Below are 17,195 nucleotides of genomic sequence, written 5' to 3' on the forward strand. Positions count from 1 at the left end.
CATTTCTCTGCAAAATTCTATTTTTTTTCACCTACAATGAATGAAAAATCTGCCTTTGGCAAAAAATGGAACTTATTTTCTTATTTTTACATTTATGTATTCATTCTTCACCAATTAGAGATATTTCAATTGAACTAGGAGAATATACAAAAATTTAATTATATCAAAATATAAAATACAGAGACTGCAAAAATTTAGATTTAGATTTAGATTAATTAAAAAAAAATTGATTGTCGCCTGGATTCTTTTTTCCATTATAATTAGAGAATGTCATTAAATTCTAAAAATGTTTGAAAATTTTGTACATGATATAATGAAATTCCATTTGGAAAGGAAGTTCTTCAAAGATTCTTTATAGAAATTGAAATGAAATGAGTATAATAGTTAAGTTTCTACTTGATTATAGTAGTTAACAGGTTCGGTTAAAGTGAGTTAAGTTTGATTGAAACTTAAATTACAACCCCATTTATCAAAACGATTAATAGATAGGTAGTTCGACAATTATACAATTAGAAGAAATAAGCTAACGGTATGCATGAATTTAAAGTATGAGGATCTGTCAAATATGTCAGAGAAATGTGTCAGATTCCTCCTAGGGACATCTTGTACATAACATATACGACTGTGTCAATCATTGGGTTTTGCGCTGTTTGTATCAACTGTTTCTATTCAAGACACTTTATCACAGGTATTCCTTGTAGGTACGGAATTTACAACTCTCGTGCGAATGGAAGTGAGCGTACTCATCCTCTCGAATACCATCGGTAACTGGATTGCTTCGGGAATCCTTCAGCTAATTTTAACAGTATCGAGCTCAAAACGGAAAGAACAACATTCACAACGGATACAGTTCGTCGTGGGGAACACAATAATTGAAACAATTCGGCTGATTTTTTACAGCTAAGCGACGGAATTGGGGCAAAAGTGGATATCGCGAATGATAGCTCTCAATATTTGACATTTTGCAGGCCTTGCACAGACGTTTCATTTTTAGCACGGTTCCCAGAAAAATAGTTGACTTGTACAGATACGTCTTTCTTTTCGAAACTGTCATCTCAAATCGATTTTAATGCTGTTACGTTATTCGAGTTATTTCTAAAGCAATCGTGTTCTTCTATTATTGAAACATTTCTTGTTAGTATCTATGATATCTCATTCCAATTTTACGTTAAAGTCTTCATAGCAATACCATGGAACTTTTCCAATTTCTAAACGAATCAACTGATCTCAGATACGATACAAAGCTCCCCATAAAATGTACAGAGAACACGAAAAATCTTCGTTACATCGTCGCATAACACACCACCGAACGCCCTAAAAACCGTAGATACACGCGCGCCACGAGGGAAACTTCGCAATCGAACAAGATCAAGAAACGAGCACGTGGAAGAACGAGAAAGTGAATTAACAAAGTTCCTTCCGAAAAATCAACCTCATACGGAAGCGTATCCAGTTGCTTGGCGACGCGTGTTTTTCCCGTGAAAGTTTCCCTTTATCCGTCCGCTGGAACAAGCGCATAATTTCGGCTCGAGGCGCAAGTCGCCGCGGCGTTATACGAAAAGTTTTTCCGGAAGAAGGGTCGCGGGTGTAAGGTGTTGTTGGCCCTCGGTGCACAGCATTGCCCGCAATAATTTCCATTTCGCCTGATTATTTGCGAGCTGTTTACGACTTAACGGAACCGCGCTCCTACGCACGATAACGACGGAAGTGTTTCTTCCCGCTATTCGTTACTATTTAGCCCCCGTACAACCGAGAAAGGGAACGGCTGTTGTTGTAAATTCTCCTTTCACCGATAGGATACGGTTGGACCTTGCCTTCGTGTTTAGCCGACAGCGCCTGACCCGTGAGGAAACGATCCAGGCGAAAATACGTTGGTCACGTGCACGCCGAGGACCCTCGAACCGTGCAACGAGGAAAACGACCGACTCGCGTCGCTTTACGAACCATAACAAATTGCCAATCTTGAAACTGCCGCATTGATTCTAGGGCAATACGTTGCATCCGCGTTCCTTGGGCTGTTTCGCTTTTCTCCATTGAAATGACTGGTTTTTATGTTTACTGCTTGGGCGAGTTAGCAGGCTATCTGATACGTGTAAATGGGTGTTGAAGACTGTGTTTGTGGTATCGATGCATATTCGATCGAGAGATCTCGTGGTAGGAACCTGAGTGCGATGACAATCTTCTGTTTGATAAAAATAAGAATTTTTCTCACCTGGCAGTATGTTAAATGCGACGAATTTATAGTTTTGTAATATCGTCCTATGGTGTAATATTTGGTAAAAGAATTTTGTAAAGTGAGTTAATCCGTTGAATAAAAATAATCTGTCTTTGAAATAAAATAATCGTATCTTACATAACAATTTTTTGTTGCCGCATTGGAAATATTCGCTAATTTTATAACACATACTTTTCGAAAACAGAAGGACGCATCATTGCAAACTAATATCACTCCTCTCTCATCGATAGAAGAACTATTCGTTGTTCATTTCATGGAGGAAGGAATGGAATCAGATCAAGAGCGGAACGTGGCGAGCAGAAAATCACAGAGGGGCAGGGTAAACGGTGGCACAAACCTGGGAAGAATTTAATCGAGAAGCTTGTAATGAATACGGCATGCTGTCGATGCAGAATTTAAGAGGTAATTAAGCCTGAGATATAGAGGAGGAATGTTGTCGATATCGATGACGTTCAGAAAACTATTTATTGCAGTATATCGAGGATCTATATTAAAAAATAAATTTAGCGAATTATTGTTTATCTTATTGTTGATCTCTGTAGTACTAGTGCGAATTAACATGTATTTAATGAGTTATACAGAACAAGCGAACTTAATTAAATTAATTATCGTAGTTAAAGTGTCTAGTGTCTCAGACACTAAAGGACCGGAGCTACAGAAAACAATGTTGAAGACAAAAAGTAATTATATAAGGTAAAATAAAATAATTTTAAGTTGCTAAAATAAATTTAAAACAGCTTTCGAAGTACGGGATTAAATAATGCGTTGAGGGAAACGCGTAGTTCTATTTACAAAAAAATTCAAATACTATCCACGTCCAAATAAAAAGATTACAATTACATACAGCTACATGAAACATCCTGTGTACCATTTATTGCAAAATATTGAAAATCTCTAATAGAGGATATATACCAAAAAGTGTGTTACTTAATTATCGTGAAATGATTTCGAGCATAGTATATCTGAAATTTGTATAAAGATATTTTCTTTCCATAATATTTATTTCAACAACGAATTAAAACTCAAATGATCAACAAGCGTTTACGTTTACATTTGTTTCGATAACTTTTATGTCGACAGACTTGGAATGACAAAATTACATGGATGGGGCATATAAAAGTGGGAAACACGGGACCATGAAGCGGCGGGCGAATATTTTTTGGGCATGTAGTTTCCAAATATTACAAATAAAGTAGCAGTAATTGTGCCGCTTGGAGGCTTGATGGAGCAGAATTTTCAACTGGCCGGCAATAAAACGCATTTTACCGTGCTCCATGCAGCAAATAGAATTTCACCGATTGCCGCGGCGGACGGGGACACAACGAGCCGAATGCAGAAGCTAATAATTCAAAAAATTTGCGCGCAATATCGAGCAGCAAACGATACGAGGCTTTCGGTTTGTTTTTGGCAATGTAAGTGATCCGGCCGTTTTATCCGATCTTTATTGCTGTTTTAGCTGTTACATGAACTTTTATTGCGACAAGCATTATGCTTATCCTTATTTACAATAATTCCTTTGTTTGTTCAAATATAAATCTTTTGCCAGCAGTTACATGAATTGTTATTTACGACGCACAGTGAATCTCTACTTTTTAAGTAGTATAAATTATAATAAGAGTTTCGTATACCTCCCAATTTAAATTTGCAACTTAAATCTTTTTTACAGCGACCATTAGTTACACGATATTATACCAACATTATTTGTTTTTGAGAATAAATAAAATAATGGAAGTTGGACAGAAAGGATCTTTCATTTGAAAAATTGTCGATATTCTTCAAAATAATCATAAACAAAGGTAATCCTTATTAATAACGAACTCTATAAATCTAAATAAAATTAATAGTCAAGCAACATGAATCTTTCCTTTCTAACTTGGTTTAATTAATTATAACTTTTATTACGTTCAAAGTATTATAAGTTCTAGCTTATAAAGCGCTGAAATTACCTGTCCATCCTACATCCGAGTCCTGTCACATTTACGCCAGCTATTATTTTTATCACTGGATATGTAAAACCGCTGGATAAAAAACGCTCATAAAATTCGAGGAACTTTATTAAAAGCTTCGGAACCGTTGAATTTCAAAACACCGATTTAAACTTTAAATATCACGATCATTTTCGTCGCATTAAATTATCCTGCATCGTATAATTTCTAAATTGAATTACGCAACGAATAACATCATCCACCTCAACAAACCTAATTCGAAGGCAATAGAAGTCGATCGACGCTATCTCTTTAAAGCGATTTCAAAGTGTTTCGAGAACGACGAAGCAATTTTTCAAGCTAGCAGGCGATCGTGATTTTCTAGCTGGTCGCCCGTATGCCCGGTCATCGCTACTTTCCTTGAAAGCACTCCACTCTTTTCTAACGCGAGTGGACGGAGTTGTATTCAGATTGAAATGTATGTAAAAGGGCCGATAGGTACACACTCGAGGATCCCCGCGTCTTGGCGAGCCACGTTTTACTTTCCTCGGTGGTCCATCTTCTCCGCTAAGTAGAGTGTCCACTATCCGCCAGATGCTTTCAGCATGAAGAGAGTCGGAAGGAGGACAAGTGTAGACACACCGAGGCACGCGGACGCGCCGCGTTATATCCGTGTTGACTATCGATTACCACTACGTCCTATTTCCACCGCAGCCTCCCTTTCCCTTTGCAAGACGCGAAAATTGATGCGCGCTCGTGAAACAATCGCGGAAAAGGCTGTTTGCGGTGGATCTCTGAAATGCTTCCAATATAATGTTCCACAGCGAAAGAAGATTGCCGTGGAAGCTGACTAGTAGAATATAAGGCAACCATGAGATCTAATTCAAGTATGTTACAGAATTGCGGCCTTTTGGGAAATATTGTACTAACAAACTATTTATCTATTTTCTCAAGACAATAATGGTTTAATATATAATCAATGTATAATTGACTATATGAATTAAGAAAACAAAAATCTGATTTTTGTTGTGATAGGAAGTAAATACTCCGTGAAATTTAATTTCAATTTGCATTAAAAGTTTAGTATAGAAATAAAATAAAAGTTACATGTAATTCATTTGAGAATATTAACGGTATCAAATAATATTAAGTTTCAAAGCCATTCAAAGCTTCAAGTTCATAGCATCATTACGCCCGGAACGAATTATCATTTCTAAAAAAATTGTTCTACAGCTAATCAAGTTGGCTTCGTTAGAGCTGCGTGAATTAAAGGCACAATTAAATCGCCGCGCAGAAACAATAGCGAAGCAGAAGTTCGCAAAGAGCAGAGACGTTCAACCACGTTTAAACACGACTCACGGCCATCACACGAGAATCCACAAGTGCCAACGCGCGAAAAAGGGTTGACGAGAATCCGGTGGCGCCAACGTGTGGCCGGTTCGCGCACAATCAACCCTCACCAAGAAAATTCCGAACAATTCGCGAACAATGAAACGCGCCACGTTCAAACGGAACACCGTGACGCGTAATTTTATTTTCTCCTATCTCCGCGTTTCTGTGTTTCTCTTCCTATTTCTCTATTTCTGACGCGACTATGACTACTATTATCGCGATTTTCTCTCCTTTTTCAACCAGAAGCATGCTCACACGCACGAGCGCGAATTTGACACATTTTCGTCGCACGAAAAGCGCGCCAACGGCATATTTCCACGTCCCCCCTCCCATACCTAGCTTCGTCTCCGCGTAGTCACTCACACGCGCCGCTACTCTCTCCCTCTCTCGAGCTTTTCACTTCATTATAACAGTTTGTCCTTTGCCAGTTATTTCCCTCTCTACTGTCTCTCTCGTTATTCGTTCTAACTTCTATTCTTTTTCTCTATCTGTTCATCTCTTTTTTTTCACTATCATACATATCTATATATGTGTATATATATACATCTACCTCCGCACCACCCTGCCCCTCTTTGTGTTCCTATATTCTTGTCCCTCAATTTCCTCTCTGTGACACCGCTGCCCACTCGGCGTGTTTGGTCCACTCGCAAACAATGCCGCGGCCGTTCTCGCGCCTCCGCGCTCTTTTCGCTGAATAAATTTAATTTAAATTTTCCTGCCGTTCGGAACGTTTATTAAGTAAATATATCACGCGGGACAGCGGTTTATACACTTGGACATTTTCCACGGGACCCGCCATTCTCTATGGCTTTTCCTCTCTTTCTCACCGATAGACTACGCTATTGTATCCTGTTGCAGCACGTGTGTGTGCACACGTGCGCGCGCGTTGCACCGTGTGACGTATGGCTGGGGCGAAACGTCGAAACAGACCGACCCCGATGTTTACGCTATTAATTTATTAAGTTTCGTTCTGTCGCTTCCGACTTTTCCCCGAACGAGCTTCCCACCGACGTGCACCGGCTACTCGTAAAAATCGTGGTTAAATTCATTGCCCCGTGTGACCATATCTCTCTCCTGACTCTGTGACTAATCGAGTATTTCGCCGTGACGTTTTGCTGGATAAATCTTCTTGATACTTCTTCTTTTTCTTTCTTTTTCGGTAATAGATTCGATGGAACAAACGTATTATATCATATCAGTCGGAAATTAATTGGTCCAGTAATGCTAGTGGTTTAATTAAATGGAAGTTATATTCATGGAGCGACATAATTTTGTAGTTATATGCCTACCCGTTGAAAGGAATAGACTTGTTGGAATCGTGTGTTTTATTTTTGCATCGGTTTCGTTGTCTCTTTTTGAATTGCTTGAAAACTTTGTTATATGTCATTGCTAAATTCTCACGTTCAGGATTTTGGTTAGAAGCATTGAGAATTCCAGCCTCGAGGGATCTTATCTTTTTCACACGACACAAAAAAAAAAGGTATCATATTACAATGCGAAACCATGACGCATTAGCGAGAGATTGGTTTCGCGACGTTGCAAAAACACGCTCGAACGTAACACGCGATTGTTGATCAGTTGGTTCGTCTAGTGTACAACAACATAATACCGCCATTAAGCTGTTAGCCGAGGCATCGAGCGTTGGTGAAATGGCGCAACGTAGAAGCCCGAGTGTTAGTCAGACAAACCGACAAAGGGATGGGAGAGCGAGAGGTAATATTTGCAGCCATTAGGAAGCAATTAGCCAAACGTGAGCAGCCCTTTCATCTTCAACGAGCTAAATCCGATACTTACGGCCGGAATGTTTAGCGTAATACGAGCCGCCGATTTTCACTGTGGCTAGAGAAAACGAAACGGCGAGCGGACACGAGACCGAGAACACTTTGCGAATTCGAATTTCACCGTTTGTAAATTTCAACTGAACGTTCGATCAAAATTAAGCGTTTCGTATTAGTCAAATTTCCGCGGTGGAACTTCGGCGGTTGTAGTTTGAAGAAAAAGTGGGTAATTCCAGCGAATTTGGAGAAAATTTAAGGGTTAGTTTGCGAGTTTTGAATTTTACTATAATAGTTTGACAAATTTTTGAAATAATAACTTATATAAATATGGTGTAAATTGATAGCGCTAATATTTGGATATGGTACGTTATTCTCTTTTATTTCGCAAAAGTAGTAAGAGGAATCTCCTAACTTATAATATGATCGAGTTCAGTTACACGTCCTGGAAGAAATATTCAAGAATAGCAAACGATTGGTAAGCTTTTACTTTGTTTCAAAATTTTCTAATTCTTATATAAAAAAAGAATATCAAACACTTCACGTAGATTATTATTACATAGTACGTAAGCGAATTGCAATTTCTAATAATTCCAATAATTCCACGGTATGGAAACAGAAATCCTTGGAAATAAAAAGATCTACAAAAAATTTCGCGTAACTATCCCTCAAACGTGGAAGAATAAAATTGTAAAATCGAGGATATTCGATCTCCGGAATAAATTCGATCGAAATTTATTCTCAACCGAGGAATTAAACGTTCGATCAAAATTAATCGTCTTCTTGAATGAAGGTCAAATTTCATCGTTGAAAAGGTTCGCCGTTTGAGACCCATAAAAAAGGTATATAATTCCGGAACAAAGCCCTCTCACTTGGAATTTCACGAGCCGATATCTTCTCTTTTCGCTCATCGAGCAGCGCGCTGGTTCTATTTGTCCATTAAAAGCTTCAAGATCCGTAAGGCCAGGAACGGGCACTTTTAAAATTCCGTTTGTAACGGGGCTAGCATCGAGCTGGCGTTAACTCGTCGTGCAAGCTGCTCGAAAACTCTAGGACACGTTCACCGACGTCACAGACACAATTTACGCGTCCCCTTTCGCCCGACTCGCCGCCCGATTCTTTTTCGTCGAAAAAAGGCTGGTACAACAAAAAAGAACGAACGGAAAAAGAAAAAGAACAAACAAACACACGAGGAACGAAACGAGTGGGGCGAAAGGAAGAAAGGGACCAAAAGCAGAGGAAAGGAGAGAGGTCAGAGTTGAGAGGGGGCAGGGTCAGAGAAGCGAGATACGCGTCGATAAAGGTCGAAGAGGTCACAAAGAGCGAGCCGATAGAAATTGCCTCATCACCGGACGACCGGCGAAATAGTAGCAAGGCAGGAAGATTGCGCTCGGCCTCGGATTAAACTATTGCAGAATGAATCTTTAACCGCGGCATAGCGAATGGTAAGAGGTCCTAGGGGGACGGGGTGGAAGAGAGAGGGCCACTTCCACCGAGGCGGTCGAGCCTTTTGATTTGAATGTAAGAGCGACTTTCCGTGCAAGAAGCTTGAAAATGTAAAAGCCATCCGCTCGAGAGTTACCGAGCCGAGAGAGGAGGAAAGGATGAGAACGAAAGAGAGGAAAAAGAGACGAAGGGGAGTGGAGAGGGAAGAAAGATGGAAAGGGAGCAGGAGAAATAGAGAGACGACGGATAGGTGAGAGGGTAGGAGTAACATAATTGCTTTTGCAAAGGAGGTCGCAAATTTACCGTTCACAGTCGGTCAGCGCGACTGAAAGTGTCTTCTCGAGCGTAAGCTTTTTAATACGAATCCGAGAACTACTTCTGGTTTTGAAAGCGTCGAAGAAGATCGCTTCCAACCTTCCACCCCTTCACCCTTAACCTACCCCTTCTTTTGGTCCTACGTTTCTCTTCATTGCTCCCTTGCTCCTCGCGTATTCTTTTCTTCCATCGGCTTCGCTATACCAATCGCTTCTTCTACCCGGTTATCGATTATCGATATTTATTGCCAGCCGGTCAGCCCTTTTCACCTATATATCCCCACCGTCCGCCGATCGAACCGTGGACCGGTGTACGATTTTCTAAACGGCTTACAAATCGCCGGAACCCCGTCTGCAGCTGCCCCGGGGAACGAGCTTTAGTCCAGCTGTGCGTGTGATGGAATCACCTGATAGTCGTCGCATAGAGCCGCTATACGTTATCGTCACGGTTGAAGAGCAGTCAGGGGTGTCGTCACCCGGGATCCTCGTCGACGAATTTTGCATACGTCACGCGCGTCCACGTGGACGTGTACAGCTGATGTTGGATAGACGCACAGCCACTGAAGGGACCAGATATCAGAGACAGTCGGACTCTTCTTGATGGGATTATTAAGTTGGCTCTCGGTGAGCGACGTGATTTCGTGGGGGCAGGGGGGAGGTAAAATTTAATTATACGATTGCGCGTTTATCAGGACGGTTATTGTTTTCCATGGGCTGTACGCTTGTAATTAAATTTGTTGCTGCGCATGCAGATATTCGTTTGTTGTTTCGTTGATTATTTTCGAGCATTATTACGCGGTCACGCGTTTGTCATTAATCGCCAGGATTATTATTTCGTATCTGGGAATCGAGATTGGGTTATTTATAATGGATGAGTAAATTTTGGGTAATTGTTCAGGAGATTACGGGCGGTGATACAGCGCGCAAGCGGGACTGAAGTTTATCCAAGGTTCAAGACATAGTTTAGTAGGGTATCTTTCTATTTAAACAGCTACAGTTTAGAGTTTCTTTGGTCTCCGGTGTTGGGAAGTTTAGTTTCTGGAGAGCGGCGTGTGTATGTATCCTGAGAATACTTTAGTTTAAAAGCAGATGCGAGCTGGAGCATGTCTTGAAAACCGTGCATGCTTTATGTGATCGTGAGTGAAATATGAAAGGATGCGTTTTAAGAAAATTGAGCGACGCGACGTAGACGCGTAATTTGAAACAGGAAGATATCTTAAAATTCTACCTCTTTCTGATTTTATTTTTGATTTTAAAATCAGCCTTCATATTTAAACTTTCCAATTGTAAGATTACGATTAAATGACAAATATTTACGTACAAACTTCAACAAGATCTTAATCTAATTACATTAAAAATCCTATTCAAAGGAAAGAAAAAGAAAGACAAGCCTTTTCGAACAACAAAATAATCGCGCAATCCTAGTTATACAGGAACCAGCCTCATTACTTCACCAACAGCCCATATATATCTTAACGTATACAAAAGACAGAATATTGCGAAACAAAGAATATACATGGCGCAAACCAATTTCACGATCATGGAACGCGAACATCTCGTGCCCCCGCTTTTCCCCGAAACTATAAACAACCCATTTCCCGGCCCACCAAAAAAAGCACGAGGAGAAAAAAGAAAGAGAAACTACAACAAACCACCGAAACTCGAGCGCATAAACCACCGTAGCAGAAACTCCGTCCTCCGAACAGGAAGTTACAAATCGATAGGCAAAGGGTCGCGAGCAGAACGACACAGATTTTTCATCGGTTCCGCCGCAGCCGTTTCCGTTCCGTTTGCATTCGACGTCAAACAACGGGATATGAATGTTTACGAGGGGGCACGTTATAAGAAGAGCGATTTACCGGTTGCATTCCGCGAAACGTCGCGTGTTTCGTGGCCTGGAACCGTTTCGAGTCACCGCCGTCGTTCCTTTCGCTCGTAAAAGTGCGGACGCTTTGGCGAAAGGCGACGCGTGTCGGCGGAACGTTCTCGTTTTCTCGAATCGAGAATGGCGCTTGCGATCACACGGGAACATAATATTCGCATTACAGAAAGGCGAAGAAGGGGTAAAAAGGATCAACGTCGTTAGAACTCTCGCGATAATCGTAAGCTTCGACAGGCCTAACCATCGCGCGCTCCTTCTTTTAGGGTTGAAAAGTTGCAAGGGCGAGGGCGAGTTCTCTGCGTATTATTTGCCAACTTTCTCAACCTCGTTTCGCAGGTTTCTTCTTTTTTTCTCCCTCTCTACCTGATATTTAATCAGAGAGTTTGAAACTCGATAATAATGATTGCGTTAGTCGCGACGATTTTATCTCAGCCGGAGAAGGGTGGATTTGCTTGGATCGAGGGTGATGCGATGAATGTTTATGATGCCTCTGTGAGAGTTTAGTGTTGGTAGAAATGTGATGCGTCATGGAATAATTATATTTCTAATTGGGCAATAAGTATTGTTAATTTCATTCGTTGGTGAAAGATTAACGTGTAACAATAGGATAAAAATTCTATGAATTTCTGATACACCATCATGTTTTTATCCCCAACAAAAGAAGGGAAAATTTGTCAATCGCTCAAACATAATAATATATAGACAAATGCTACTTCTTTCATGCGTAGAATCTACATATTGTTATGTATGCGAAACAGAAAAATTTGAAAGCAAACCTTCAAGTTGATTTAATTTTTCATTGAATTCTTAGTGTTTTAGTTATTTTTATCAATTACGAGAATAATTTATTTTTTAATAAATTACAATTTCGCAATGTTTGCGTGTCTGTATTGCGAATGTATACCTGTTGGAAGCATGGTAGAAGATAAAGAGAAACATTTTTAACGTCAGTGATGCAATGGTAGAATTACATCTCTAAAATCCTTTGCGTATCCCTGGTAATCTGAAGTATGCTTGTAACAACAAAATGGAAGGCTTTGAAGAACGAATTGAAAACGGGAAGAGGATTCCGTTTGTAACGAGGTGATATTTATCGTTTACGTAGGGTCTCGAAACAAATATCACGATAAATACGTATGCATTTAATATGCAAAAGCGTTTCAAACACGGCTACATGTTTGCTAATGAAATCCTTCAGCCGTTTCCCTCGCTTGCGTTCGCGTTTCCAACGAATGCAGAAGAAAGACGATAATGAAGAAGAATAACTACGTTTACCCGGCCAAGCTGGTGTATCCGTAAACACGGCATTCGAGTTTTATGAAAGCAGGAAATGAAAACAGGTTTAAAGAACCCGGACGCTCCGGTCAATGGACAAACAACTGTGCCCCGTGCACTGTGCTCGTTTGATTTAAATAAATTGCACGATGTCCCGTGAAAAATTTCATTCGTTCTTCGCGTGAGATATACGAAACGTACTACGTTCATGTTCTACGATTGCAAGATCGATCGCCCGTTAAGTTGTTGTACAATTTTGGATGCCCTGAAGTTTGCTTCAGGAAGTAACGAATAAATTGGAAATCGATCGATGTTACGAATTCCGAAATAACGCAAGTCTGTGCAGTCTAATACGGTTCCATGAAAGTTTCTATTTTCATGTTAGTTAAAATGAGACGATGAAAGCAAAAATTGAGACATGTTCACTGTTCGAGATAGGTAAGATAGACTATTAGATATCCCGATAGAATGATCAGAGCCGCTGCTAGATGATTCGTTAAGAGGAAGCAGAGTGAAAAATATATATTGTCAGATATGGAATTTGTTGTAGAAACCTAGATTTAAAACTAGGATCTAGATGGCAAATAAAAGAGGACGAAACACGTTTCTTTAGAGAAATTTAAAACAGCAATTTAAAGTGTCGATTTAACCAGGCCATGGCACAGACTATCTTGAAACGTTTGTAAGAAACCATATAGCGATCCCCAGACGCTGCTCTATAGCATTGAAGCAACCAAACAGTATTCCGCAACACGAACGAACCGCAATTAAAAACGACGACCCAAAGGAGACTCACAGATAGACAGCGTGAATAAGGTGTGGTTAACCGAATTTCGTTTCAAGACCGCGTCTCGTTATTCGTTTATTCGAGAGGTTCCTGCGAGAGCAAAGACCGGCATATCGAGGCTCGAAGACGCATCCGGTAAGATCGTGGCCTCCGGAGACCGATGGGGTCCTCGATAATTGACTCTGTCTTCGGCTCCGGGCTTCGTTTCCAAGCCACCTAATTTATTTCCCCTACGTGGGTCTGGCGTATATTTTTCGTGCTTGCTTCTGCCAGCGTGCAACCAGAGGAGCGGAAGATATCGCCGGACACGGAGTTCGACTGTAAATTGGTCCGGCCGAGTCTGGCCCCGAACTCGTGAATGCCGTGCTTCTCGCGAAACGGAATTATCCTCGCTCGACCATTTTCAGTCCTCGTCTTGCTCCGTTTCTCTTCCTTCTTTCCTTCCTTTTTCAAGGGACGGAAATTTCCTGTTCCTTCCGTAAGAATACTCTCGTATACGTTGTAGACATAGCGCCTATACAAACAGGTAAACGATTATTCCATGGTTTTGGTTATGGTATAAAATTAGCTTGATTCGGAATACGTAGGTAAGTTAAAAGTACTGCAGAAGTTTTTTCGTATAGAGGTTAGTTCTAGGAAATTTGAATTTAATTGGGTGTAGTAGGGACGTTCGTAAGCTGATTGGTGTTAGTTTTGGTGGAATTATAAATGCGAATAAGTATTTTTTATTGTTTTTGTAAGATACACATAAATTTGTCTAAAAACAATTGTGTTGTTGATACATGAGCTTTTCAAGTAGATTAACCGTTTATAACCAGACGCAAGTAGTTGAGAGAAGGCACGTAAGTAGTTGAATCGTTTATAGTCAGACATTGCCATCTTACAGAAGGTACATGTCCTGATTTTCCGTAGGTCAGAAACGCAATCATAAATTAATTAACTTGGTATAGATCGTTCGGTTTTTTTTTGTTTTGAAATCTGTAAGTGACGAATACACTAATCATAGGAACCTAACAAAGTAGAAACGTAATTTTAGTAAACGAATTATACAGACAGACATGTATACATATAGCTTCGATATTTTAAGTTAATTCCTATTGAATATCGATTCTGTTGAAGTGGTCACCACATATAAGAAAACTCTTCATCTGTTCTTTTTAGTTTTCTCAAGCACTGAAGCCATCGACAGCGTGTAGACAAAAGACTGCGACGAAGACAGACCATAAACAGTAGACAGGCGACGTTGGCTACGGGGTTTTCAGTTATTGGGTAACACAGCTAGCGTGCGGATCTGGACCAGCTCAAATTGTATTCTTACTTATAATTACACTTCTATTTAAGAATATTTTCTGCCTTAAAATTTATCCACGAGTTTTCTCTGTTTACACATCGAATAACCTCAACAGATTCGTATGGTCATGCTTCTTCCAACACATTTCATCATATTTTCATTAATTCGAGAGAAAGCGAATAGAACAGAGTTTCACAGATTTTTATCATGGTATATCGATACTATCAAGCGACAAGGCGAACGAGATTCTTCTAAAACGACTCGTCTGAGGATGCCCCATTGACCGCAGACGCCTTTAGAATCGGTTTTCAGAGAAAACCGGAATCGCCGGCAAAACCGACGATTTAAAGGGTCGACCGCTCGACAAAATCCAAGTTATCTATCGAGTTTCATTGGCCGGTGATCGACCCTAGCCACTCGTTTGGGTGTAACCAGAGAAGCCAGATGTGATGTCAAAGTGGCGCGAGAGCAACAAACGCATCGTGATATTTTTCAGTTTTAATATATATTGCTAGTTAAATGCCGAAAAGGATGATGGAATCATCAAAATCTCGTCACAACAAATGTGACGAAACAATGGTTGATCTGTACTACTGATTTCTACTTGTAAATTAATTTTAGTAGCGCAACATACGAAAAAGAATATAAAACGAAACTGTTTACTTACTTGTTAGTCTAATCCGCTCACTAATACAATTTTTACCATCATATCAATTCATCCAATGCAACTTACGATCCATCAATAAAAAAAAAAATAACTTCCTTTCACGCGAAAGATTCTAAAATATATTTTATTTCACCCATTACGTAGTAGTGACTATAAACGAAGCATTAAACATTGGAAAGGTGTACCGTTTGCGGTATACCATCAACTGTGCTTGCCACGAACTGGCAGCATTTCGAACCAACCATACATTCTTTCATTTCAACTATGAAGAACACTCTCGTTGAACAAGCATCTCCGCTCTGATTCGCGCGTCTATGTTTTCCATGAAAGTTTTATAGCAGCGAACACGTTTCGAGCTGCAACATGTATTCGACCAATAACGATTGTCTCGTACAAGGCGTGTTGTAATGGAACGTGCAGCCAGTCGCAATAACTCGATACAAATTGCATGACCGATAGCTTATATACAAGATGCTTCGTTTGTTTTCAAATAAAAAGGCACGATAGGCGTTCGATTGTACTTCGATTGTATTATACTTCGAAAGTGAAAAACGTGCTACGTTGTTCAAGAGGAAATTGTTGAATAGTCACTAAAGGAAAAGCTTTAAGCTTTGACGAGAATACAAATATGACTTGGTACAATACAATCAGATTATGTTGTAAATTTATTGAAACTACTCATTTGTATTATGGTTAGAAATTTATAAAAATGTATACCTAAAATGAAGCATAAAGTTTAGCGTATCTTATTATGAGTGCCTTAACTAGTTACTTGATTACTATAATACGGTAGATAAAATTCCACGAGGGAAAATAGGAAGAAAAATATAGATTGTGAAATCCATAGTAAGTAAATTCATATGGCAAAATACAAAAATGTTACACTTGATTAATAATTGGCAATTAGCCACGTCGCTTCATCAATGCGTTCAAATGAAAATGAATAAAAACAACAATAAAATGTTTCCATTTCTACCGAATGAACAAACATATCTCGCGTTACAGCCTGGTAGATTCATCTGCAAGATTACATAAACATCTTGTTTGCTGAATCGATATCACGGTAAAACCACGGTGCAACTTCGCAATCAACACGGGGCGTACGACTGTAAAAGCAGTCGTTAACGATTAACGCGGTGGGTTATATCCACGGTCTCTGCGAGTTAAGGCGATATAAATTAAATTTATCAAGGAAAAAGCATTCTCGTGTCGAAGTCGAGTGCGATTGCGAAAGTAATCGCGACTAAAGGGTGCACTTTGATAGAATCCATCGGTATACTTGGATCAATTTTCGGAAAATCACTCGATTTCACCGCTATTTTTCGGATTTCATATTTTTCGACCATTACTGGAGTCTACGGATTTCATACGTGCATAACATTTCTACCTTTTCTACGATTTAGAATTTTGGTCTCGTTTGGCGTTTTGTGATTGATCTACGTGAGGTGTTTTAATACGGACAGCTTTTATTTTCAGATTTATTAGAGAGATTTAATAGTAATGTGCATACACGTATTTTATTGATTAAATTCAAGGACTAAATGAGGGCTAGTAATTAAGTAATTAATTGCTAGAGTAACAATTTAATAAGACAAGGAAGTAGTAAATGAGAGAATCAACTAGTTCACATGTTAATCAGGCCATGACTTATGTATTTCATAATTTTAACAACTGACGATGAAGTTACGAATTAAGGCAATTACATATTCAACGAATGGATTCTTTCACAACTCCTATTTTCACTGGACAAATCAGTAGTGTGGTAATTCGTACTTTCTGCACATCGCGGTTCTCCAATGTCCCAGCTATATGTAATTCCATAGCAAAGCCTCGACGAAAGTCGCCTACGGGATTGCTCACGGCACGCAGTGAATCGACTCGTGTAACGAAGCGGTCGCCGCCGCTGAAATCAGATAAGAAGCGACTTGATCGGTGGCCCACTTCGCCGACCTGTTTGCATAGCTGTACGGATGCACTTTAAATATCTAATGCCGGAACCGGAGGCTAAACTGTCAGGCCCACGTGTTCTAACAAGCGTAGCGTGCTCGCGCGCGTTCTCTTCCACTGTCTAAACGGCCGACATTTTTCTACGTGTCGTTTCAAAGGTGCACATTTTGCCTGAAGGAATATGGAAGGATGGCCGATAGGCGGACGTGATTATTTAAATCACGAGAATATGATTAACTGGGACGAATGAGAGAGATT

General features: G+C 39.9%; 1 protein-coding gene across 5 annotated transcripts in view; it reads right to left on the minus strand.

Annotated features, from left to right (window-relative positions):
* The window catches only part of LOC117239971 (teneurin-a), a 702,004-nt gene that overhangs the window by 597,358 nt on the left and 87,451 nt on the right, over positions 1-17,195 (minus strand). The gene's annotated exons all lie outside the window — the stretch shown is intronic.

Source organism: Bombus vosnesenskii, unplaced genomic scaffold, assembly GCF_011952255.1.
Source record: "Bombus vosnesenskii isolate JDL3184/JDL3185 unplaced genomic scaffold, Bvos_JDL3184-5_v1.1 scf7180000013262, whole genome shotgun sequence".
NCBI lineage: Eukaryota > Metazoa > Arthropoda > Insecta > Hymenoptera > Apidae > Bombus > Bombus vosnesenskii.